At 42.9% G+C, this 25332-nt stretch overlaps 1 protein-coding gene and 1 pseudogene across 5 annotated transcripts in view; both read left to right on the top strand.

Moving 5' to 3' along the window:
• The first annotated feature begins 2490 nt into the window (after window positions 1-2490).
• Window positions 2491-25332, top strand: part of LOC101414677 (uncharacterized) — a 79930-nt gene continuing 57088 nt past the window's right edge. For 2 of the 5 annotated variants that reach the window (XM_058286927.2, XM_058286928.2), the window contains exons 1-2: window positions 2491-2710; window positions 3260-3512. The gene's annotated coding sequence lies outside the window, so the exon portion shown is untranslated. Of the gene's footprint in view, window positions 2711-3259; window positions 3513-8197; window positions 8263-9577; window positions 9780-25332 lie in introns of all 5 variants that reach the window. The other 3 variants (XM_071211646.1, XM_058286925.1, XM_071211647.1) reach the window with 3 other exon arrangements.
• Window positions 2594-25332, top strand: part of LOC131275818 (meiosis-specific coiled-coil domain-containing protein MEIOC-like) — a 44064-nt pseudogene continuing 21325 nt past the window's right edge.

Raw genomic sequence — 25332 nt, forward strand, 5'->3', positions numbered from 1 at the left:
CATTATGAGGTGGCTACTTTCATTATCCCCATTTTACAAAGGAGGAAACTGAGGCACAGAGAAATTAGGTAACTGCACAGCTGGGATTGGGACCCAGGTAGCGTGGCTCGAAAGCCTGTACTAGCCCAGGGACTGTGTTAGCATTCTCGTTTCCACGCCAATGCACTGAGCTATTCCGAAAAAGTGATTTTGCCCCTCTGAGACTCAATTTCCTTGTTTGCACAATGGGAATTCCAGTAGTGTCTATCTGGCAGGGCTGTTGTGGGAATTAATGAGAATGTGTACTTGGAATGCTAGGCACAGTGCCTGCTGCAAGCACTCAAGGAATGAGCTGGAAATCCACTGATAATACCAGGGAGAGGCTGGGCAGGGAAGAGAGATGACTCTGACCCGCTGGAGTTCACAATCTGCATACAATGTGCCAGGCCCAGAGCTGGATGGTTTGAATTGGAGCCCACAGGAAGGCAACCGGACCTGCCCTTCTCCATGTGTGCATCAGGGACTCGGAATTGCTGGAGAAAAATATGGATTCCTGGGCCTTCCTCTCAGGCCAGAACTATCAGAGTCCTTTGATGATGGGCTCAGGAATCTGCATTATTCGACACACTCTCCAGTTGATTCTAAAGCACCATGGAAGTTGAGAGCCACCGAGTCCAGTTTGAGCACGGTCAGTGTAGAATTTCCGTGATAATTTGAGATGTACTGAAAATATTTCAGGACCTGTCCCTCCAGCCCCCTTCCTTTCTGCAGCACCCGGCGCCGGAGATCCCGGACGGAAATCTTGCGTTTCAGACAACGACAGGACTTCTACCGTCTAGGGCGTATTCCCCAGCAGCCTGCGGGATCACGGAACTCCTGTTTCAGGGCGAGCCTCCTCTGGCCCAAACCGGGAAGCAGAAAGTAGGGCCCGCAGCTCTCTGCCTAGACTCCAGCTTGGAGCACTAAGGCCAGGGCCCGGGCGTTGCAGCTGCGATGCATGACTATTTCAAGGTCACACCGTGACTCAAGGGACCAGGCAGAGGCTTGAACTCAAGTCCCACCGCGGCCTCGCAAACCCATGCGCCGTGGGCAGGGCTCCCCGGGATCACCCAGGCAACGCGAGCACACCGTGGCTGAGACCCAGGTCGGGAGCGGAAGGCAGACAACTTGTGGCCGGAGTCTCAAAGCCAAACTCAGCATGTAGATGCAGTGCATTCCCCCCAGTGTGGGACATGACACCCGGGGATGAGCCTCCCTGGCACCGAGGGATCACTACCAAATACCAGCTGAAGATGGAACTAGAAAATGACCTTGAGTTAAAGGTTCAATGCGGATCAGCAGACTATCCCTGTCTACATATAATAACATGACTTTAAAATGCTGTTTGACCTAATGTAAGGGGGAAATGGAAAGCAGAAATGGCTACGAGTCTCTACAAAAGAGTCTGGAGGCTGTCAGAAGAATTGCCCCTGTGCACAGCTGAGCAGAGTCTGGGAGACAGATGGAGTGGATGCAATCGCCAGGTGTTGGTTCCTTTGAGGGCTAAAGAGACCCACGGGTTCTATGGTCATGGCAGACGGGGTTCACTGCCATGTCAGATGGCCCTTCTTTGGAGCTGGTGTTTCTGTGTGATGGAACTGGACTCAGATGGGATCTCTTTTCATAAGACTTTCATCCTACTCTACTGGAATTGTAGTTGGTTTTGGGGTTTAAGATATATTTAGGGGATTTGAATCTCTGGACTGACAATAGGATAGCCAGGCCCTGAGCGTCAACAGACTCCAGCTCCTACAATCTGATTTATTGGACTCACCTCACTCAGCTAAGATGGAGTTGAAGAAGGACAACCACCACACCATGGAGCCTAGAGTGCCTACTACTGAAAGCAGGAGGATTGCATCCAGTATCCATGTGGAATCTGAGCCTCCTCCTGACATAGAGGTGCAACAGACACAACCAATCCAAGGCCCACAGAGAAAAGGTGGCATTGGAATGGGAAAAGTGGACATGGTGGCTGATGGATATGGGGAATGGCAGGAAGAGATGAGATGTGGAGGCGCCTTTGGGACTTGGAGTTTCCGTGGATGGTGCTTCAGGGGCAATCACCGGACATTGTAAATCCTCCCAGGGCCCACTGGATGGAATGTGGGAGAGTATGGGCCATGATGTGGACCACTGACCATGACGTGCAGAGATGCCCAGAGATGTACTTACCAAATGCAATGGATGTGTCATGATGAAGGGAGTGAGTGTTGCTGGGGGGAGTGGTGGGGTGGGGGTGGTGGGGTTGAATGGGACCTCATATAATTTTTTTTTTAATGTAATATTTTTACAAAATCAATTAAAAAAACACAAAAACACTCGCAGCGGCGGGGCCTCTGTCAGGCTGAGACCACTTCGCCCGGCACCTCCCCCGGCTCCGCCCCACGGAAGTGTTTGCCCACGTTCTAGAGCGCTGATTGGCCCTTCGGCTCAGGGGGCGGAGCTCGCGGCAGGCACGGCGCGTACTTCCGGCTGCCGGGTTGACCTGAGGAAGCAGCAGCCCGGGCGGCGGAAGCGGCTGAGGTCTGCCTTTGCAGCGGGACCTGCGGCTGAACGCTGGACGCGGCCCGGGATGGCAGACCGCGCAGTGAGCCGCGGAGGAGGCGCGGCAGCAGCCCGCGTTCCTCATGGAGATGGAAAGGGAGTTCAGCAGATCGACAAGGCCGGGCACTGGGCGGCCGTTTACCAGGTGGGGAGCGCCCGGGAGCGCGGTAGGCCCTTCGCTTGGGCCGTGTGAGCCTTTCCCGCAGACCCCCGGGTCCCGTCCTCCCTCCGGGTCCCGTTCTCCCTCCGGGTCCCGTTCTCCCTCCGGGTCCCGTCCTCCCTCCGGGTCCCGTCCTCCCTCCGGGTCCCGTTCTCCCTCCGGGTCCCGTTCTGCCTCCGGGCTCCGCGCTCCGTCTCGCCTCTGCTGCTTGATCCTTCGATCCGACCGCGGCAGAGGCCGCCCCCTTCTCTCTTCGTCCCCGAGTGGGCCTCGCAACCCCCCGAAATCCCCCGTCTACCTCCTGTCCTGCAGCCCCCCTGACCTCGAGTCTGAAGGCCGCCGGGCTGTCCTCTCAGCACGAGTCCTTCGCGCCTCGCTCCGCTGCCCCTGCTTAGCCCCGCTGTGTCCCCTGGGGTTGATTTGACACCCCCACTACTTCCACTTCTGGACGGGAACACCTCAGAGTCCCTTCCTTTGTCTCCTTGGGGGAAAAGGTTACCTCTCCCTCACCCCTTCACATTTCCTTTTCTCCAGTCTCAGTGCGTGTCGAGTCCCAAGAACGGCAGAGTCTCCGTCCCCCTTCCTGTGCATTCATTTGATGATGGGAATTGGCGTGTCGCTGCGGAGCTTGGTACTGCCCTGGGCGCTGGAGAGTGTTGAATCCTATTATCCTTCACGGAATTGGAGTCGAATAAGCGGTCCGGCAAACACAAGTAATTTCAGATGGTGACAGGCCTTGTGAAGAAAAGAAAACGTTGCAGCGGGGTAGAGAGCCGCTGGATGGAAGGTGGGTTACCTGTGTGAGGGGCATCGCCCACGGTTTGTCAGAGGAGGAGACGTTTGCTCTGAGCAGAGTGAGGAGGAGCAGCAAACCATAAGACTGTCAGGCCAGAGTTTTCCCACGAGGAGGCCTGCAATACCTCCCTCCTTCGTGGCTAAAATATTGCCCTTTCAGTCAGGGACTATGGAACCTTAACGTTTTATCCTCAGTAAATCGCGTCTTTCCCCAGCTTTGCTCTTTGGTCTTGGCTGAGATCTATCTTTGAGTCCTCATCTACTTTGGATTGTGGTGGGTCATAAATTAAAAATTACCAAGGTAGGGTTTCTCGCATATCTCCAAAGCATCAGATTAAAATACCCCAGTAGGTCTGTTTTCAGGAAGCTAAATCCTCTGAAGAAAATACGTGCTCCCGATTAAATGTCATGCGGGGGTTGTGAGGATTAACCAAAACCACACTCTCTATCTTAAGTAAAGAACAGAATAGAGAGATTTTGTTACTTGTGTAAAGAGAGAAAGCAGTTTGTTCTGTTTTCAGTTTATAGGCCCAGAAGGCAAATTGTGAGGTCTATCAGCTGGTATTAAGATCTATTGTGAGCTCCTCTTAAAAAAAGGAAGAATCTTTAAGCAGTTCTTTGTATGCTTGACCAAGTCTTGGTTTCATCTGGATTTCCATCAAACTTGTTTGACCGGATCCTTTTTATTTGGACTGTAGTATAGTCTGATAGTCTGTGTTTTTTTTTTTTTTTAAAAGATTTATTTATTTATTTAATTTCCCCCCCTCCCCTGGTTGTCTGTTCTCGGTGTCTATTTGCTGCGTCTTGTTTCTTTGTCCGCTTCTGTTGTCCTCAGCGGCATGGGAAGTGTGGGCGGCACCATTCCTGGGCAGGCTGCTCTTTCTTTTCACGCTGGGCGGCTTTCCTCACGGGCGCACTCCTTGCGCATGGGGCTCCCGCACGCGGGGGACAGCCTTGCGTGGCACGGCACTCCTTGCGCGCATCAGCGCTGCTCATGGCCAGCTCCACACGGGTCAAGGAGGCCCGGGGTTTGAACCGCGGACCTCCCATATGGTAGACGGACGTCCTAACCACTGGGCCAAAGTCCGTTTCCCAGTCTGTGTTTTACTGATGGACTCTTACAGTGTTGCTGGACCACTGTAATCTGTATATGATCGATTAATATATAAAATAGGTATTCCATGTCCAGTTTCTGTAGACTAATTGAAGTCCACTAGTGTCTTTGAAAATGTGTAGGCAAGTTTTCTGCATCCATTCCTATGCAGTAGGGTCTAAAATGACTTTTAAAGTGAAAATTTTTGGTCGGAAGTATTGGAATTGGCTGTGATCTACTCCATGATAAGTGGAGGCATTGGGACGGAATCTTTTGTACTGAAAATGAGCTGGCAGCAACAAATTTATACTGTAAATATTAGTTGAATTTATTTTTCACTGTGTGTTGGGCCAGCATGGCCAGACCTGTCACCTAAGCATTGTTAAAATTGTTAAGCAAGTTGCTAGGATAGAGCGTATTGGTCCTCAATTAGTTTCTTCATTGTTCTTAAGTTTCTCTACCACATTGGAAGAGTTAGTTAGGATTGCTTTATGTTGAGATTTCCCCAGCTTCTTAATGGATTATCACATTCCTGAAGGTGGTTTCTTTTGACTTTAGAGAATTGTCTCCTGTGAGCATTTTTTTTTTCCTCCCCCCCCCCCAGCAGGGGATATTGTCTTTCCTAAAACTGAAGTCAGAAACTCTTCTTTTTAAGCTCATAAGCTGTTATTTTACAACTGTGGCATTTCAAAAACAGTTCAGATGACCTTGAGTCTAAAGTGGCAAATTTTCCAAGTTGTGTGTCAATTTACCAAACCTATTATTTTTCAAGAATTCAAAGAAATGTGCTTGTGGTTGGTAGAAAATGAAAGTTTAAAGAAAGCAATATTTTACAGCCTTTCAAAATGAGGGCAGCCTTATACAAAGTAATGCTTTGAGCTTGCCTTGTCTATTACGATTAGAAAAATATGTAATTTTTAAAAAAACTTTGAAAAGAAGGTAGTGTGGTCATTTCTCACTATCCTGGCTTCTAACTAGAACAAGAAGATGCAAGAAATTGGAAACAATTAGGAAAAGAACAGAGGGTGAAGTGGACTTTTGAGTGCTGAGGTATGTGGCAGCTTAGAAGACAAAAAGGTTTCAGGCAAAAATGCTGTGCTAGCTCAGTTTGATAAAGTGAGCATAAACCATGTTTTTGATCATTAATGTTAATAACTAGCACAGACGCTAAGTATTTTGCTCTATTAAAAAGTCAGCTTTGATAGCATTTTTAGATGACTTTATACAGTGTTTTCTAACATTTAAGCAACTATCTGGTTTGGTGAGCCTTGGGTTTGAGTCTGTCTGGTTGACTGAAAGAGGTGAGAGCATAGATATAAAATAGAAACTGGTTTTAGAAGCTAGAATGGGGAAGAGAGGCTTAAATGAATGCAAAGGAGAGCGATATGCTGCCATTGATCTGTAGTTTAAAGAGGGTTTGGGTCAGGTGTTTGCTAATTCTTTTGCCTCTAAATTCCTTGCTTCTCTAACACAGTTCACTCTTCAGTGTGAATGATTTGATTGTTTCAGATTAAGGCGATTGCAACAATAGTCCATGGCTTGAAGGCAAGATTTATTCCATGTGAAAGGTAGGCTTTCTAAAAGGAGCCATGCCTTGATTTACATTTGTCTTTATAGCTGCTTTTATTAAGAAATATGACCTAATACCTGACTAGATTAAAACCTATGCTATAACAGTAGTTCACTAATAACAGTTCCTTACTGTTCAATACAGATTGTGTTCTTATATTCCAGGAAAAAGAATATCATAACTTCTTAATGCCACTCTTTAGAGGGGGAGAAAAGCTATTTTAGTGCAGAGGAGAAAGATCTATATACTATGACTCACTTCACTTTAAAAAAAAGAAAAGGCGGACGGAAATGACGTGGAGAGATTGGGAAGTTCTAGTCATCTTGAGCGACCCATTAGGTCTAAATGGTCTTGTTTAGCCCTGGTTTGAGTGGACTAAATTTAGGTGTCTGATCACCACTTTGGAAATGGTGTAAAGACCTTTGTAATTGTCTGGACTAGTATTAAATTAACTGGGCACACAAGTAGAAACAGCAGAGGGAAGAATTTTTTGCTATCATTATTTGTTTGACATCACTGGCATATTTATAGGAATGCTTTGGTACCTTTGGAAGTAAACCATGCCAGATGGTTCTGAAAAGTCCTCTGGGGCATAATGGTAATACAGATGTTTTCAACCAGATATCCACAGTTGGGCTCATTGGCCTCCCCACTGCATTTTCCATTTTAGCTCCTCAAAACCTGTAAAAATTCCTGGTCTTGAATAATGTGGTCAAATGTATAAGAACTTCATGATAGAAAAATGAGTAAGAAATTTCCTGTAGGAGGTTTCAGACTAGAAACTGCTGAAATAACTGCCCTTTCTTCCTTCCTTCCTTCCTTCTTTCTTTCTTTTCTGTGATTACTTGTTTTCTTTGGCTGATCTTTTAAGTTACAGAATTCTTTGGACAATTTTTGTTCTAGGCGGTACTTTTAATTGCAGATACTTTCTCTTAGTCCTTCTTCAGCCCATATATATTTTGCACAATCTGGTACTTCTCCATATAGCATTTATGTTAATTATTTCCTGTTAACTAATTTATGCTGACAAGTAGGCTGGACATGTTTCTTTTTACTGTGTGTGTTCAGGAAAATTGGAATTCTAGCCAGGTTATTGTTTCTGAGATGCTGTAGTTTTGGCATCAGTCTCTTGATTGCATGTTTTGAGGATCCAGGAGTGCTGGGGACTTAGCTGCAGTTTTTGACCCCCTCTGCCACATTTTGTTGGTTGATTACCATGCGTTCCTTCTCCCCACTCCAGTGGTTCTCATATTTTGCCTAAAATCTGCAGCTGTTTCTAGTTTCCCATTGCAGAAATCAGTGAAACCAGTTTTGTATTAATATGGTGTTCCTCTTAAGTCTCGCCACATCCTTCCAATATGTACATTCTTCATATTATCTATAGAATAACTGTTTAAAAAACAGATCTCCAGACACAAAATGACAAATATTATATAATCTTACTCGGGGATTCAGAGAATCAGAAACAAGAATACAGGTAACCAGAGGCTGGGCAGGGGATAGGGAATGGGGAATTAAAGCTTAATTGGTACATAGTTTCTATTGCGGGTGCATCATGGTGTACAACATTGTGAATGTAATTAACACTGCTGAATTATATGTCTGAATAGGTTGTATATTTGTTACTAAAATAAACATTTTAAAAAGGAAATTTTAAAAAAACTAAGATGTTAGCCTGTCCTTCCTCATTGAACTATGTCTGGTACTTCATGATATCTGTAAAATCCAGGTTCCAGCATCCCCCTCCCCCACAGGCCTTCTATTCTAGCCACACCAGCCAATGCAGTGTTCTCCAAATTCATCCTTACCTTTCATTCCTTTATACCTTTGCACAGCACTTGGTCTAAAATGCCTTTCTCTCCCTCTGTAGCTTGCACCTCCCAGCTCAACCATGCGCCTCCTTGCACTAGTGTTTTGCTCTCTTACCTGTTTCCATACAATTTCATGTATCTCTCTGCTAAAGCCCTTCTCTCATTGTAGCTGTTTCGTTACATTTGGTGTCTGTCTTCTCTAGAGTCCACGTTTCCTGAGGTCAGCAAGCCCATCCTTCTCAACAGTGTCCTCTGCACTAGGCACAAAGTAAGTGCCTAATGAATGCTGGGAGTGAATTGGTGTCAGGACCTTGCCTAAGCCCTAACAGTAAAAATCTATAGAAGACATGGTTCCTAATTCTCATCTTAGTGGCGGAAATGATAGAAGCAAATAGATTAGCCAGCATTTGTACCAATAGCAGAGGTCACTCTGGAAGAAAATCTCCCATTTTGTGTCCTGGCTGATGAGAGTCTAGTTTTGCCTACTGCGGCTGCCTTAGAAGACAGGCTTGAGTTCTTATGCAGTAGAAGGAGGCACTGCCAGCTTGTTTCACAGAAGCTTTCAATTCAACAGCAAATTCATATTTGGCCTTAGAGGAACTTAATAGGCACCTTGGAGGTGATATATATCTGTCAAAAATTGTTGAATTACTCTGTCCCTTGCACTTTTCATGCATGCCATCTAGGACTTTGCATGTAGTTGGTTTATAAAATTTTTTGAGTTTGAGATATCAGATATGTAAGGCTCTTAGAAAGTAGCAACCTTTACAGAGGTCTATGATTTTTATAAACTATTATGAATGATAAAGACAAACATTTTTGGCATTTGATCAAACCACCCTTTAAAGCCAAGAGTATAATTTAATCTTTTGCTTTTTTAGTGGCCTTAATGTCTAGGTTTGTGTTCTAGTCTAAGCTCTAACACAAACAACACTGAATGGTCCCTTACTTTCTTTGGGTTTCATTCTCCTCCTTTGTAAAAATGATCTTGACTAATTTGTCACTAAGGGCACATCAAGTAATGTAAGGCCCTCATGTATTCACAAAGAGAATCCTAAAATAATCCTTGTAAAAACTGCAGTGGTTACTCAGTTTTGTAAAGTATGTGGGTGTGGATGGGTTCAGTTAGGCTCAAAAACTTCGAGAAGGTTTGTTAGTATATTTAAAGACTCAAATAACAATTTTCAGTCTTTTTTTCCCCCAAGAGTATTAAACACTTTTAATAAATACAGTTCATTTGATTGAGTAATGTGGGAAAATGAGTAGCTGACACAGAAGTTATGCATGCACCTTTTCTCTAAGTAGCAATTGGGTGGTTTTTCCTGTAAAAGATAGAGGAACTGATTCCTGAGAATTTACAGACGATTCAGCCCCAGCTAGGTATATGAAGATTAGCTACCCTTTATGTTGTAATTTTAGAAAGAAACCTAAAACATCTGGTGTAAGCTCTGTTTGAATAGCATGATAGCTTACTCATCTGCCATCCTTGAGAAGAAAGTACCTAAGTCTCCAGCAGTTTGTTTTATTTCACATAGAAATAGTCTTTATCGTTAATTAAGCTGCTTTCCCTGTCCTTTTTTCAGGGCAGCTTGACATATCATGAGTATCTTGCTGATAGTTTGTAAATTTTTAATGTCTGCAAACTAGACACAAGACCATTTCCCTGGAAGATCCACCTCCTGCCCCAAAGGGGGGAAAAAAACAGCCAAAGAAAGTCTAGTCCTCAATTCTATTGATCTTCAAGACTTGCTACAAGGCACACTGCAGACAAAATAATAACTCCTGGTAAGTGATTTTGTCTTTTTTTTTTTTTTTTTAATTCCTAAAGTGGTTCATTTGCCCTTCTGAATATTTAGCATTCTGCCAAGGCAGGGGAGTTTATCGATCCCCTCTGGTCAGTGGATAAGAATTAGTGCTTCAAGAAGTCAGGTCTGTAATATGGACTCAAACTAAACATGGCTTAGTGGCAAAGCAGAATTTAGGGTCTATATTTTCTTTGGGAAATATACAATTTAGAGTCCACTCTACTCGTATTTCTTACTGCTCTTAACCTAGTACTTACTGTGCCAGGAAATTCTAACTCCTTGAATGAGGGTTAACCACTTGTTGAAGTAAATCATTGGGCCAAGTAAGTGTTTTATTCTGGGCTCCTCTTTTGTGGCAGAGGTTTCTTCCCATAGACAGAGGCATGCTTTTCCAGATCAAGAAGGAAAAGCTCAGCTGTGTTTGTGGGTTTTGTGGGTGAGCAACACTGCTTGCTAAGATAAGACGAACATAGCAAAACTAGGTTTCCAAAATTACATTTTAAAATATTAATTAGTGATTAGGAAATGAAAATTCTTTTTCTTATTTTTAGATAATTACTGTTTTGAAACATTTTTCCCCCTGACCTCATCTTTTCCTTTTTCGAGCTTCCCTTATTGATGCATTTCTTCCTTTTGAAGAATCACATTAAAAATTCCAACATAAAGTTCCAGCAAACGACTTAGTTTTTGTTCTGATGGATACTGGTTACTCGGAGGATTATACACTACTGCAAATTACTTACAAGAAAAGTGAATATCCGGTAATTACTTAAAATAGTTGGAGTTCCTTGAGAACACAGGGTTACTTAAAAATGTCTGGGGATGAAATCACTTCTGAATATAGTGTCACTCAAGAGAACAAATAGGCAAACTGCATTGAGTATAATACAGTAAATTAGCTTTAAATTCCCTTGATAGTTAAACATTTGTCCCTGTTCTATTTATCCCTTTTAGATTTTGTTCTGCTTCACTCTTCAGATAGGTCTGCTTCTGCAAGGATGCCTGCAAAATATGCCTTCACGGGTCATAAATATCTAGTGGTCGTTTTTCGGAAGACGATATTCTGGTTTTTGCTCCTTTGTTATTAATGCTTGGCTTTTTTTCTTTTTTCTTCTACCCTGATTTGAACTGTATTTTTAACAGCATCTTTGCATTAAGAGCATTGCCATTATTGTTCTCCACTACCTGGACACCTCCCTATTGTCAGGGTTTTCAGGATCATTCTCCGAGTGGGGTAAAGCAGAATGGGGGCACGATCAGGAAGTTGTTAAAGCCACACCAGGTTTACTGGCAGAAACCCAAATTTCTGGAGCATCCCCACCATGTACCATGTGGTTTTGTAACACCTGAGGATTAGCTAGTCCATATCTCTTGAAAATTTCTCAAGAATCCACATCTCATGGGTGCTGGGTTTCACGGGTCCTTTGTGTGACAGTCATGATACCATTTGTGAGTATGTTTAAATATTCCTTCATGTCCTGCTGACAGTTTTTTTTGTGTAATTCCTAAGGATATTAGTGTCATTAGCAGTGTTTTACTTAATCTGTCCATATCACAGATAACTATCCAGGTGTGCTGCTTTCCCTTATTTTTCTACCAGCTAAGAATGCCTTTTCAAGTTTGAGTAACAATATTTGAAGAGTGCACAGCAGCAGTCCTAGGTCCTGTACTCATCCTTACTTAACTAGTTTTCATCCTCTGAGCTTAAATTTTACCCAGGAAACTTACAAAAACATAGTTGTCCTACACAGAGAATTTGCTGTAAAAGTAGTTGAACTTTAACAAACCTAGTACTCCCCCCCCCTTTTTTTGTGAATATGTATTTGTCAACTAAACCTCCTTTTGCAACTTGTGTTATTACATGATGGTAACAGACTTTTGTGTTCTCAACTGCCTTTTGTTGGTTGGAAGATGTTGCTTTTGAAAGTAGGAAAGAAATGGCTTTGGAAGATGGACTCATACTTTGGTTTGAAGTAGTAGTCTGTTATGTCCCTCGCTGTCAGTGTGAGGTGCAGCTGGAGATGGGTGTGGTCCATCACCTAGAATTTCCCATCTTTGCTTTGAGGAGGTGGTTGCCATTCTAACTCTTAAGAACTGCACGGCACATGCTGTTTTACCTGCTGGGCAAAACTCAGCTCTGATGGTTTCCCTTGTACTTGACTTCAAATCAATAAAATGCCATTCTTTGGTACTGTTTAAATGCCAGATCCATTACAGAAAGAAGAAAGGATACAACTGAAATTAAAGGATTAAATGGGCATTACCCCTTTAGTTTTGTAAAAGCCTTTAATGTTTGCTTTTTTTGTAGGTTGATCATAGGGAAGTGATAAGTATGTTAGGTTATTTGTGGTTTGAGCTAAGTTTAGTCTCCTGTTCACAGCTTGCTTTATAGCCTTTGACATTAAAACATGCTTTCTAGAAAGACAGATTTTACATGTAGGACACAATCTGTATTCTGTACTTGGCTACATTTAAAATAACATTGTCTCAGTATTTTGGATGGTGGACAGTTTGAGGCATAGTAATGTTCTTTGAAGATCATTGATTCCTGTGACCTCTTTCCTTTATCAGCAGATAAATTAGATTCTTTCATAGAGGTTTGGAACTCTTGCTCCAAGCCCCTGGCTAAAAAAGGCATAGTTGACATTAAAAGATTAAAAGAGGATTTGTAAGATTTTGAGCAACTCTGAGATAGATTAAAGCTAGACTTTGATTGGCCGTGTATAGGAAATCTTCCTCTTAGTTGATAGTGCCTTGCTTCTAAAGGCAGGGGCATGTATATCTGGTTTCTAGTATCATATAGAACAGTTGCTCTTTAAAGATTTATTCCCAAACTGCCCTTCTCCTCTTAAGCAACGGTCCTGAATGTACACGCCCATAGGGACGATGAGGTGATGGAAAAAGAGGGATTAGGAAACCTGGATTTGGGTTCTGATTCTGCCTTTGACTGTCGTAGAGCCTTGAAGGAGTTATAGGATCTGTAAAATGAGGCGATTAGAGCAGATAGCCTTATTGCATGATCAGGCTCTGACATTCTACAACTGCATTGTTCACACAAGGTGCCAGGAGGGTGGGACAGCATTTCTGGGGGGAAAAAAGGAGGGGGGGGGTGTGTTCCAGTTGTGCTGGATTTGGTAACATTGTATGGCTGTTCCATGATCCCCTTTATCTAAAAGGTAACACAACTTTTTCTTCTCGTGTAAAGAGGATTATTGGGTTTTGTGATTGGACCAGAATCTCCCCTTCAATGGAAAAATGCACAGTCTGATTCATGTTTTATCCTTGTTCATAATAAAACCCAGTAATAGCTGACATTTATTGAGTTCTTTTAGACACTATAAATTGGTTTATAAAGCAGGAAATGTTTTAAGAGGACAAGTAAGTATCAAGTCATCAGCGTTCTTTTCTTCCTGAGGTATCCCGTGTCCTGGATCCACTCTGCACTAACACTGTGGTAATGTGATCCTTGCTTCATTTTCCTAGTATATGACTGCAGAAAGAGACAAGGCATTGTCCTCAGCCTCCCCAATTTATCAGGACACATGAAGATATAGTTTGTAGTTTCTGACCATTGCCCAGCCTCCTAACCTCTTCCCTAGATGTCACAAGTTGGTCACCCCCAGTTATATTTTGCTTGGTCCACACAGTGTCTTAAAATTTTTTTTTGCCATTGCTTATGTCGGGAGAAGTCGCATAAAATTTTGAATTTTTGGCTTCTTTTGAAATATCTGAAGGTCAGGCATCCTGAGTACAAATTCCTGCGCGGCAGTGGCCTGCTGGAGAGGAGGAGCACAGTTGGCTTGTGGAAGGTCACAAACTTATGCTACGGTTTCTATTATACAGCCTCCTGGCAGGGCACGCTGCCCCTGTTTAAGTACACTACATGGCCTGTGAAGGGGTCTCCTCCAAATGGGCTTCCTCTTCAAGTTTAATATTAATACGAGAGCTAGAGTGATTTTAAGAAGATGTCTAACCTTGAAGTAGTTGGTGTACCATCATTTTAAAATCCAATCAGGGAAAGACTAGGTAGAGGGAGAAGGTTGGCGATTAGTGTGGAAATGCCTGAGGTAAAATCCAGGTTAAAATAATTAGCCAGATGCTTCTTTTCTTCCTGCCCTTTGCCCTAACCACTTCATCCTCAGCCCTCTTCTGCTGTTTTGAGAAAGTAGGAAGTTGACACCATTTTTCCCACCTCAGGCAAATGAGTGTGACTATATTTTTGTTCCAAGTTCAGTTATTTCCAAGAACTATTTTTTTTAACTCAAATTCAATTTTTTTCACTTATTAAATTTAAGTATATCTTTTTAAGGATATCTTTTAACAGAGATAAACAATAAGTGTATAGTAAACATTGTAAACTTACAAAATATGCGTATGATCATATAAGGTACCCATATATACCAAGAACTACTTTTGATTACCAACTTGGAAATTAAATTTGGTGGGCTTATGGGAATTGATAAAAAAGAGTGGCTTGCCTAATATGCTTGCATCAAGAAATCTAGGAAGTAGTGCTTTTTATGTTTGTTTTTGTTTTTTTGCGTGTTTTTTTTGTACTTCATTTTTTTCCCTCCATTCCCCCTCCCCTGCCCTACTGTTTTTGCTGTCTCTGTACATCCACTGTTTGATCTTCTGTATCTATTTCTCTTTTTGTTTTCTCTTCTCATCTTTCTCCTCTGGTATTCACCAGGATTCGATCCTGGGGACCTCTGATGTGGAGAGAGGTTCCCTATGAGTTGCACCTCCTTAGTTCCTGGTTTCTGCTCCTCTTCATCTTGACTCTCCCCTTCGTCTCTTTTCTGTTGCGTCATCATCTTGCTGCGTGACTCACTTGCGCGGGCACTGGCTCACTGCATGAGCACTCGGCTTCCTGCGTGGGCATTCGGCTTATCACGCAGGCACTGGCTCACCACATGGGCACTCGCATGGGCACTGGCTTGCCACACGGGCACTCGTGTGGGCACTCGGCTCACCACATGGGCACTCGGCTCTCACATGGGCGCTTGGCTCACCATGCAGGGTGCTCAGCTCATCACGTGGGCACTGGCTTGCCTCACAGGCATGCTTTTCTTCTTTTTCACCAGGAGGCCCCAGGGATAGAACTGGGGTCCTCCTGTATGGTAGGCGGAGGCCTTATGACTTGAGCCACATCCACTTCCCAGGAGTAGTGTTTTTAATGACTTGCTTTATGACTTGGTTAGGGATGATACCGTTCGTCATGTGCCTAAGCTCATGACTAGATGGTTTCTCCACCTTAGCCTCTCAACTAAGGGAAGAAATAAATGATAGTCATAATAAAAATAAAATAAATATATAGATTGCAAGGAATGTGTGTCTGTTAAAGGTCTCTATCCCTGTTTAGTGGTAGAAGTGGATTTTATGTTGTAGGACATTGTTTTTCTTTGATATTTTCTCAACATCTGTTTTTCCATAGAGGTATGCTGTCTATGACAAACAGAACAAGCAATAGATAAAGAAGATTTTACCAATATAAAATAACCAAGGTCTTTCTCGTAAGTTTTGTAGGGCCCCCCCAGTAGCTGAATCCCAAAAGGACAAAAACACTTTCAGTATTTTAATAATGCTGAGTCATTTGGGATGATGGCATATTCACTTTATACTTTTTTGTATATTTGAAACTGGAATCGATGACTGAAGACCAGTTTCTCCCATGAAGCTTTCTGTCCGTCCTTCCTTTGCTCATCTGTTTATTCAATCACCCAACAAATACATGGGTAACTACCATGTGCCAGTCTCTGTACTGGTGGGGTTAAGTGGTGAGCAAGACAAACTTGGTCCCTGCCATTAAGAACTCAGTAGTGCAACAGGCAAAGTGGCTGTATAGTCGTCATCCCAGTTCAGAGCAGTAAGGGCTGTTAGAGGTTTAGACCCCAAGCAGTCTGGGGCCACTAAGGAAGAGGTGTATCTAAGTGGAGGTCTGAAAGGACAAGGAGAAGTGAGCCTTGAGTGTTCTCTGGACCCCTAATCTGGGGTTCACTTATACTCCCATTTCTGTTGATGTTGTGTCACATCTCCTGATTACCTAGGCTTGAAAGCGTGTGATATTTTTTAATTTCTTCTCTGCTCCTATTCCCCTTCCCCCACACATATATGCAATTCACACACACGCTTTCTCTCTCTCTATATATATATTTCCTCTCTGTCACTTCTTTCCAATTTTCTTTGCCATTTTCACCTTGGCTGCCCTCCCAGATCATCTTGCCTCACCCCAGGTTTTGTGTGCTACATATTGCTAGACAGGTCTTCCTTTTAAATTATAATGCAGATCTTCTCAGTCCAATGGATCACAGATTCTGCACCCTGAGTGCGATGTCCCCAACCCCTGCTTTTTCCACCTTATCACTCACATGTTCCCTGCATTTTGGCTGAACGGTCTGTTTTCTTTTCTTTTTAGCCTGCCCTCACTTGGCCTGCTTTGTGCCTTAAACTCTGGTGTTCTTTCTGGTGGTAACAACCCCTTCCTTGTTTCTGTTAGGTGACAGCCTCTGCCCTTTGAGGCACATTGCACATGCCACTGACTTCCAGGAACTTTTCCTGATCTTCTCACCTGTTCCTCTGAACCTTCCAATAGAGTGGGATGGTAGAGGTTACATCATGACGTAGACCTCACTCCACTGTGAGTCATCTGTGTCAGTGTCTTCTCTAGGAGGTTTGTTTGTTTCTCCACCAATCTTCTAGCTTCTATAGCACCAACCACAGGGCATTGCATTCAGCAGACACGCAGTATAGTACATAATGAAATGAATTGATAACGTGTGTAAAGAGTTATTTTTCTTATCCAAGTATGTATACAGTACATAAAAGTAGATTTATAATATATTTTAATATATAAAAAGAATCTTTAACGTAAAGCTTGCCTCATTAAGAATAAATTGAGGGAAGCAGATGTGGCTCAAGCAATTGGGCTCTCGTCCACCATATAGGAGGTGCAAGGTTTGATACCCATGGCCTCCTGGTGAAGGCAAGCTGCCCCGTGTGGTAAGCTGTCCCATGCGGAGAGCTGGCGCAGCAAGATGATGCAACAAAGAGACACAGAGGAGAAATAATAAGAGATGCAGCAGACAAGGGAGCTGAGGTGGCACAAGAGCATGATTGCCTCTCTCCCACTCTGGAAAGTCCCAGGATCGGTTCCTGGAGCTGCCGAATGAGAACACAAGCAGACACAGAAGAACACACAGCAAACGGACACAGAGAGCAGACAACGGAGGGAGGGGGGAGAAATAATAAATAATCTTCAAAAAAAAAAAAAGAAAAAGAATAAATTGAAAATTCGTGGCTAAGCCCTTGATCTGCTTCTAGCACTGTGAGAATAAAGGTCTCATTTTTTCGTAGAGAATTTTAAAGGGTATTTTTAAAGATCATGGCAGGCTTTTCCCATTTTGTGGTCTGTTATTAGTACTTCTCTGCACACAAATGACTTTTGAGTTATTCTTTCAAGTCAAGTACTTTGTAAATAAGTTTATTAAGATAATGATCCTCCTTTTAAATGAGCTAAGTGAGAGGTCTTTATTTTTAGGCATTCTAATACTTCAGATATGATTACAAATTGAGAGAATTCATGGTTACTTAAATTTAAACACAAAAATTATCATCTTGAGTAATTCTGAATGATTGATTCACTGATCACTGCCTGTTTTCTGTTCATATATTTATTAAAATCTTTCCTTGCCAAATAGAGGCAGTCAGAAGTAGATCTCTGCAAACCATTGAAGTTGTGAAAACAGCTACCCTTCTTTCCTTCTTCTAATTCTAGCTTTAGAAGATTATATATAGTATAAGTTCTGGATTTGATTTTCTGAAAATTGATTGTTGATTTGAAAATTATTTAATTGTCTATACTAAAGATTTGACAAGAAAGATTTTACCTGACAAATGGATGACAAAGTAGAATAAAAGATGCCTTGACTGTTTTCCTTTTAATAGTGCATGTATGTGTGTGAGAGAGAGACACAGAGAGAGAGATTAAGTGTGGTTTTGTCTCCTTCTAGTTTCATTTTGGAGTAATTTAAGTGTCACTAGTAGTTACCTCCTCTAGGCATGTCCTGGCCTTTAAGTGTTTCTCTACCTTTAACGTAGAATGAAACTCAGATCTACCATTCTCCAAACACCGCCTCCTGTGCATCTAACGCCCTCGCTTAATTACTTCCCCTCCACTGTCTTTCCCTATTATCCAGATTTCGAGTTGGTCCTTACCGCCAGAGTCCTCACCTGCCTCCCTGTGAAGCTGAGACCCCACGGCCTATCACTTTAAATGCTCTTATCTCCAGTACTCCTTGCTCTGCCCATCCCTAAGCAACTCTAGCTCTGGACCAGGCCCTCTGTCTGCTTTTCTCTCCTTGGGCCCAGATTGCTAAGTGCTGCCAGAGAAAACCTTAAAGTTTTACAGATTGAGCCACTAGAAATCTGGTCTTTAACCTCAGAGCTGTCTCCTGTTCCTTATAAACAAGTGTCTTCCTCAGCTTCTGGACATCAGATCTAGAACTTACCTACCATCCTGTCTACCTCTTGTCTCTTACAAGGCATAAAGAGCCTTTTTTCCTGATTAAGGAGACCCTTGAATCTGTGGTCTGGATACTTTTCCATTTTTCTCTTGTTTGAGAAATACTGCTCTCTTTTAGGTGTGTATCTGCAGCCTTCCCTTGCTATTACCATCTTTTTTTTTTAAGATTTACTTTATTTTTACCCCCCCCCCCCTCCGCCCCGCTCTCTTGTGTCCATTCGCTGTGTGTTCTTCTGTGTCTGCCTGCTAGGCAGCACCGGGAATCTGATGCGTCTTGCTGCATCAGTGTGCGGTGCTTCTCCTGGCTGGGCGGGCTGCGCTTTTTACGCATGCAGCGGCTTTCCTTGCAGGGCGTACGCCTTGCGCATGGGGCTCCCCTACGCAGGGGACACCCCTGAGTGCCTTGGCACTCCTTGCACACAGTAGCACTGCTTGTGGGCCATCTCACCACACGGGCCAGCAGGCCCTTGATTTGAACTCTGGACCTCCTATATGATAGGCGGATGCTCTGTCAGTTGAGCCACATCCTCTTCCCTGCTATTACCATCTTAAACATTCTCAGGCTTCCTCCAACTGAGACTTTCCCTCCAGCCACTGTGCTGTGATTTTCTTCTCCATATGAAGTTTTTGAAATGGACACTGTATCCATGGTTCACCTCTCAGTCATTCCTTGATTCTAAGAAGTTAGTCTCCATCCCTTCATCCCCAGCAAGCCACTGAAATGAGTCTTGACAAGGTCACTATTTGCTTCCTTGTTACTAATTCCATGGAAACTTTATATCCTTAATTTAGCACCATTTAACATGGTTGACTCCTATTTGCCTTTTGAATATTCTTTTCTCCTGGTTTCAGTAACTTGTTTTTTTCTTTTTCCTTTCCTTTTATAGCTCCCATTCACTCTACACGTCCTTTTAGGTGTCCTTTGTGAGCTTGTTTGTTCTTCAGCTGCGGGAGTTGCTCCTCTACCCCAGCCACTCTTTTCATCTTTGTTCTTCCTGGGCAGTCTCATTTTTTCCACCCCAGCAGTAATAATGGCCCCGGAATTCAGAGCAGGCACTTTAGACTCTTGGGCTCTGGTACAGCTCTCAAAACCACTTTCAGTTCCTGAAATGCTGGTGCTCTCTTTGTCTCTGTCTCTCGCTGATCCTTTGCATATGCTGTTCCCTTTGCCTGGAATAGTCTACATTCTGCCCAGTTACACTCTGCCTAGCTCTTGTTCTACATTCCAGTCCCATCTTAATCATCCTCTTTTAGGTTTCTTTCCCTGATTTTCCCTTTCCCATGGTCTAAGTTAGAGGCTTCTTTGGGGTCCTCCCCTGGCCCCTGTATGTCCCCTGGCATAGCACTGTGTGGTTATCTGTAATCATAGCCATTGTTTTATTACTTCCTGTTTACTTACTCTTGCCAAGTAGTTTGTCAAGTCTTCATCAAGCCTCAACTACCCAAAAGGTCTGGGACTGCTTTTGCTTCAGTCATTTGTATCTTAGCCCTGGAAGAGAATGGAAGCAACGTCCTAGGTCTCTAGATCATTTTTCTTAAGTGTGTTTGTCTGTAGATTTTCATTTGTTTGGTATTTCCTGAAACTTTGTTCTTGCTAGACTGTTCACTGCAAAAAAAGAATCAGGGCAGGTGAAGCATTTGCCTCTGAAACAAAATCATTGTTTCTGCTTTTAACTTTTTTCTTAACATATTATCCTTGGTTCAGCCCTGAAGATGATGATTCTCTTATTTGTGGATCTCAGCTTGTCCCCTATGTTGTGCATCTTATGAACACATCAGTATTTGCCCATAGCATATGTTTATTTGAATGGAGAAGAGGAGAGGAGGAATAAAACATTTTTAAAAGCCTTCTTGCCTTTGGTCAGCTTGGCTTTACGGCTTGTAGCTGACCATTTTTTAAAAACATGATTCCCTTTAATTTTTTAATTTTTATTTATTTATTTAGTTGTTTCTCTCCCCTTCCTCCCCCTCCCCCAGTTGTCTGCTCTCTGTTTCCGTTTGCTGTGTGTTCTTCTGTGACCGCTTCTATCCTTATCAGCGGCACCGGGAATCTGTGTTTCTTTTTTCGTTGTGTCAGCTCTCCGTGTTTGTGGCCCTACTCCTGGGCAGGCTGCACTTTCTTTCACGCCGGGCGCCTCTCCTTATGGGGCGCACTCCTTGGGCGTGGGGCTCTCCTACACGGGGGACACCTCTGCGTGGCATAGCACTCCTTGTACGCATCAGCACTGCACATGGGCCAGCTCCACACGGGTCAAGGAGGTCCAGGGTTTGAACCACGGACCTCGCATGTTGTAGGCGGATGCCCTAACCACTGGGCCAAGTCCGCTTCCCTGACATGTCGGTTCTTATGAAGAAAAGCTATTTAGGGTTGTTTGGCTTTTTGTTGTATGTGATTTTTTTTTTTTTAAATTTGTCTTTTAATTGGAACTTTTCTGTGAATGTAATCATTTAGAATAAAAGGGCTTAGTTTTATAATTTGCAGAGCACTTCTTTGTTACCTATTTTAAATGGTAGAACCCCTTGTGGCAAATGACTGGGGGCAAGGATTGTTATCCTCATTTTTTTCAAAGACTATAGATTCAGCATGGTATGTTGTCATACAGCAGAGCTGTGACCAAAAGGGAATCTTCTTCCTGATGGCACCTGCTTTCCTTCAGGCCTTGCTGTTTCTTAGACCGTTAGGATTGCTTTTTCATCAGGGAGAATGACTTTAAATGGAAGAGAGGTTTCTTCTCCTGACTGCAGCACTTCTCTGCTTTCATTCTGTAGCGCCTGGATACAGCAGTAGTTCAGAATCCTTAGTGTTATTTACTGTGGTTTCCTAAGCATGAAAAAGCCTTCTAACCTTTAGTAAGACTGAAGGCCAGAGGTAGAAAGGTTGAGAACAAAGCAGAAATAAAGCTTTCAAGACAGGGTTGTTGGCAGGGGTCTTGTAAAACATGGTAAGGATTGCGTGGAGAGAAGCAGCATCAGTAGTCCCGAGTGCTGGGTTCAGGCAGACTTGTTTGGTCTCCGTGATGTACTCTGTGTTACTGAGTCCCCACTCACAGTCCTACCCTTTGTCTTGCTTACCCCCTTCCTTCTCTCTTCATCATCCTCTCTCCCATGTCTACCACAACTAGCACCAGCAATTACTGACATGTTGGGTACTTCCCTGTAAGGATACAGGCCATGTGGTATTGGCTATAGACTTGGTAACCAAAGTCTGTGGATTCTCTCCCTTTGAGCCTCGTGACAATTGACTGACTGCAAACTAGCCCTAAAGTGCTGTTATCTAATCTGACTGTAGTTAACTTTCTGCCACTGTATTTAAGGGTGTATCTATAATCTTTCCATGTCAGTTGAAGAGGATGCATGATAGAATCAAGCACGTGCTTAAGCATGTTGGGAGAGATGTGAATAAAAACTAACTACCAATAGACTGTAAATTTGAAAAGGGGCAGATTGTGCAAAACTTTGCATTTGTGATTTTTTTTTTTTAATATCCTTGTATAGTCTATTTTAAATTGAGAGACTTTGGACAAAAGCCATGGCCAGCCAGTCTTATGTATCATGGAATAATTAGCTTATGAGGCTCCAAGTTTATTACTATACAGAGTGTCCCCTAGAATCGTATTTTGGTCAGCTCACAAGAACAATGTTCATAGGCTGGCATGGAATCAAAGTGGTAACCAACCATGAAAGTACAGACTGTCCCCTAAAATCACAAATGTGTCATGCTTGAAGAGTTTTAAAGTTGGTTGTCTGAGACTCTGAACCTATTTTTCTGTAGAATCCATGTTATGAATTGTGATTAAGGTCCAAGCCAGCCCATGGAACCTATTTAATCTACAGTGTACCTGAAGCATATAATATGTCCATAGAATTATTGTATGCAATAGTGATATAACTGTATATAATTTAATAGTACTTGTAATCATGAGTCTATGAATATAAAACATTCTGGGGTTCCATCGGGGGTGGGTGGGCTGTAGTGTGTATGTCAGCATGTGCGTTTATATATCCCCTTCCCATGCAACCCTGGCACAAGGAAATAGTTTATTTCCTCACCTCCAAGTAAGTTTGGGTTCCCATGGCGTGGAGTGTGGGTCGGATTCAGGGGTGTAGGGAGTAGATGAGAGCCCTGAGGAATATGATTCAGCTGGATTTCTGGGACTCAGGAGGAAAGACAGCTCCCAGGGATACTTCTTGGGCCAGGTAGCTCCTTACGACCCACTTTCCTTTTCTTCTGGAGTTCCCAAGCATTGGCCTGTTTTGGTCCTTGGTTACCATCTTTTGCTTCTGAGCAGGGTTTTTGCCTCTGGTCTACAACAGAATATCCTATCAGAGTTTCCTGTTTTGTAAATAAATATATAGTCTTTTTTACGAATTTAGCAGATTTCTAAATCTAAATATTGTGGCAGCGTTACTCCATGTTAATTTTGCTGTAAGAAATTATAGAAGGGAAACGGACTTTGGCCCAGTGGTTAGGGCGTCCGTCTACCACATGGGAGGTCCACGGTTCAAGCCCCGGGCCTCCTTGACCCGTGTGGAGCTGGCCCACGCGCAGTGCTGATGCGCGCAAGGAGTGCCCTGCCACACAGGGGTGTCCCCCGCGTAGGGGAGCCCACGCGCAAGGAGTGCACCCATAAGGAGAGCAGCCCAGCTCGAAGGAGGGAGCAGCCTGCCGAGGAATGGCACCGCCCACACTTCCCGTACCGCTGACGACAACAGAAGCGGACAGAGAAACAAGACGCAGCAAAAAGACACAGAAAACAGACAACCGGGGTAGGGGAGGGGAATTAAGTAAATAAAAATAAATCTTTAAAAAAAAAAAAAAAAAAAGAAATTATAGAATTCCAGATGACTCATCTTCATAATACGTATATTTCAGTCTCATGTTTACTCATTGTATATCATATTGCTTAAAATAATAGCTTTATAGTTAAGAACATTGCCTCTCTTGATTATATTTATTTAAGATTAGTTTTCAGGCAAGACCTTTTCATGACGGTGCATTAATCTGTACAGTGTTCTTCCTTCTTGAACCTTCTAACTCTGTCCACTGCAGTATGTCAGAGTCTAAGGTGTCTTTTGCCCAGAACCTTTGGCTAGGCAATCTCCGTGGTCCCTTGTGACTTTGTCCATCTTTTACGTGTTAAAAAAGGAGGTCCGTCTTTTAAGGGCGAGCATGAAATTGTTAGCCGATAAAGATAACAGCGTGAAATATTTACAGTTAGAAGCTTCCTTCCTCGTTTAAGCCAGTTTGTGGGGTGCTGGAGAGGTGGGAGTGCTTCTTCACATAAACTTTTTGTCCCTAACTTGGCAGTGCTCTTTGGCTTCTCAGTAGAAAGGGACATGTACACCCATCTCCACGTAGAAAGGAAGGTTTGAGGTACTACTTCTGAAAGGTTCAGAATCTGGCATCAGTACAATAACTAAGAAGAAGGCTTAGGGAAGGCTGGGGTGGAAATTGCACCAGATCTCCAGATCGTTCCACAGGTACCTCTGGCAGAGTGTGATGAAAGTGACTTGTTTTCTGTTTTTATTTGTGTATGTTCCTGCTCCCTTAATAATTATGAGCACAGAAAAGGAAGGGAGGGGCGGGGGAGGTTGTCTTCTAGCCATAGCGACTGTCATATTAAATATCATTTTCTGCTTTTAGCAAATTTTTTTCAAATGAGACTTTTGGTTTTTTCTCTCTAATTTACTAGCGGTTCTTCTGGGGGGAGAAAAAAGTAAAAACTTTTGCCAGAAATTCTTTCAAGATCTTAAACTATTTTTTACCTATGCGCATGTGCTACATCCTTTAAAAATATATCAGAAATAGGTTACCCATAAGGTTTTCTCTATTTTCTAATGCATTCTTTTTATATTAAATAGGTTTCTGCAGGCTCCCTGATCCTTTTGTTTGGAGGATGTACTTTGAAAAATAAAGCACTGCTTTATCTGTCTTGAAAGGTTGATTTTTCTTACCACAAAGCATTTTTTTTTCCTGTATTGAGAAATCCATTGAGTAGTTATAAAATCAATGGATGCTCATGTTTACAAGTTAATGTTTGTAGTTATCTTTAGTTATGCTAACTCAAAACCTAAAGTAATCTTTAACTCTTCCATTTACCCTTACATCTACTTGACTGCCAAGTTCTCAAATTTTTATACCTGACATGTGCTTCTGAAGCTCTTTCCATCCTTCCTTACCTACTCCCTGTGCAAGGTTGAGGGTCTCCTCATCTCTGACCTTTCATAGTTGCTGTCAGCTGGCTCAGGCTCTTCATTTCTGTCCTGTCTTTGACAGGATGAGATGGCATGCCTCACTGTTCCATCTGAAAACTTCCAGTAACTCTCCATTACTAAGAGTGGAATCTCCACGTTTCTTGGCCTGGCCTAACACAGGTGCTTAAGGCATGTTTGGATAAAAGAATCACCCAGTTTTCCAGGCCCCAGTTCTCCTAACCAGCCAACCCCCAACCCCCATTTTCTGCTTTCACCATATACTCCAAACTTTATGCCTGCCTCAGTGGAGCACATGCCTATCCCACCCTCAACTGAGCTGTCTCTCCTATTGAATTCCCACAGCACATTGCATGCTATTCCCTTTTGCATTTTATTTTTTTCTTTTACTGGAGGAAAGATTTTATTACTAGTATGTTTTCTCTCTTGCTTCTGTGAGCACATTGACTGCCCTAATCCACCTGAGGAATCCATATGCCTGGAGGAAAATGAGGATTTGGTTACAGAAAGAAAATAACTAGAAAGAGCATAAGAAGCTTCTGACCTGGAAAATAAAATTTTGCAGCATGCTTTTCCTTTTTAACACTTAACATTTTAGTATATGAATTATTTTTGTTATATTGCCCTCATATGTTAACTTTCCTCCTTAGGTAGAATGTGACTCTATAGGAATATTTGCTTGTCTTTCACATCTTTGTATCCTCGGCAGCTAACATACCATAATGCCTGGCCTAGGGTCGCTCTGTGGACTTGTATCATACATTTAGTCTTCCTTAGCTGAATGATACATACTGGGTCC

The sequence above is a fragment of the Dasypus novemcinctus genome, chromosome 24 (assembly GCF_030445035.2).
Source record: "Dasypus novemcinctus isolate mDasNov1 chromosome 24, mDasNov1.1.hap2, whole genome shotgun sequence".
In the NCBI taxonomy this organism is placed as follows: Eukaryota; Metazoa; Chordata; class Mammalia; order Cingulata; family Dasypodidae; genus Dasypus; species Dasypus novemcinctus.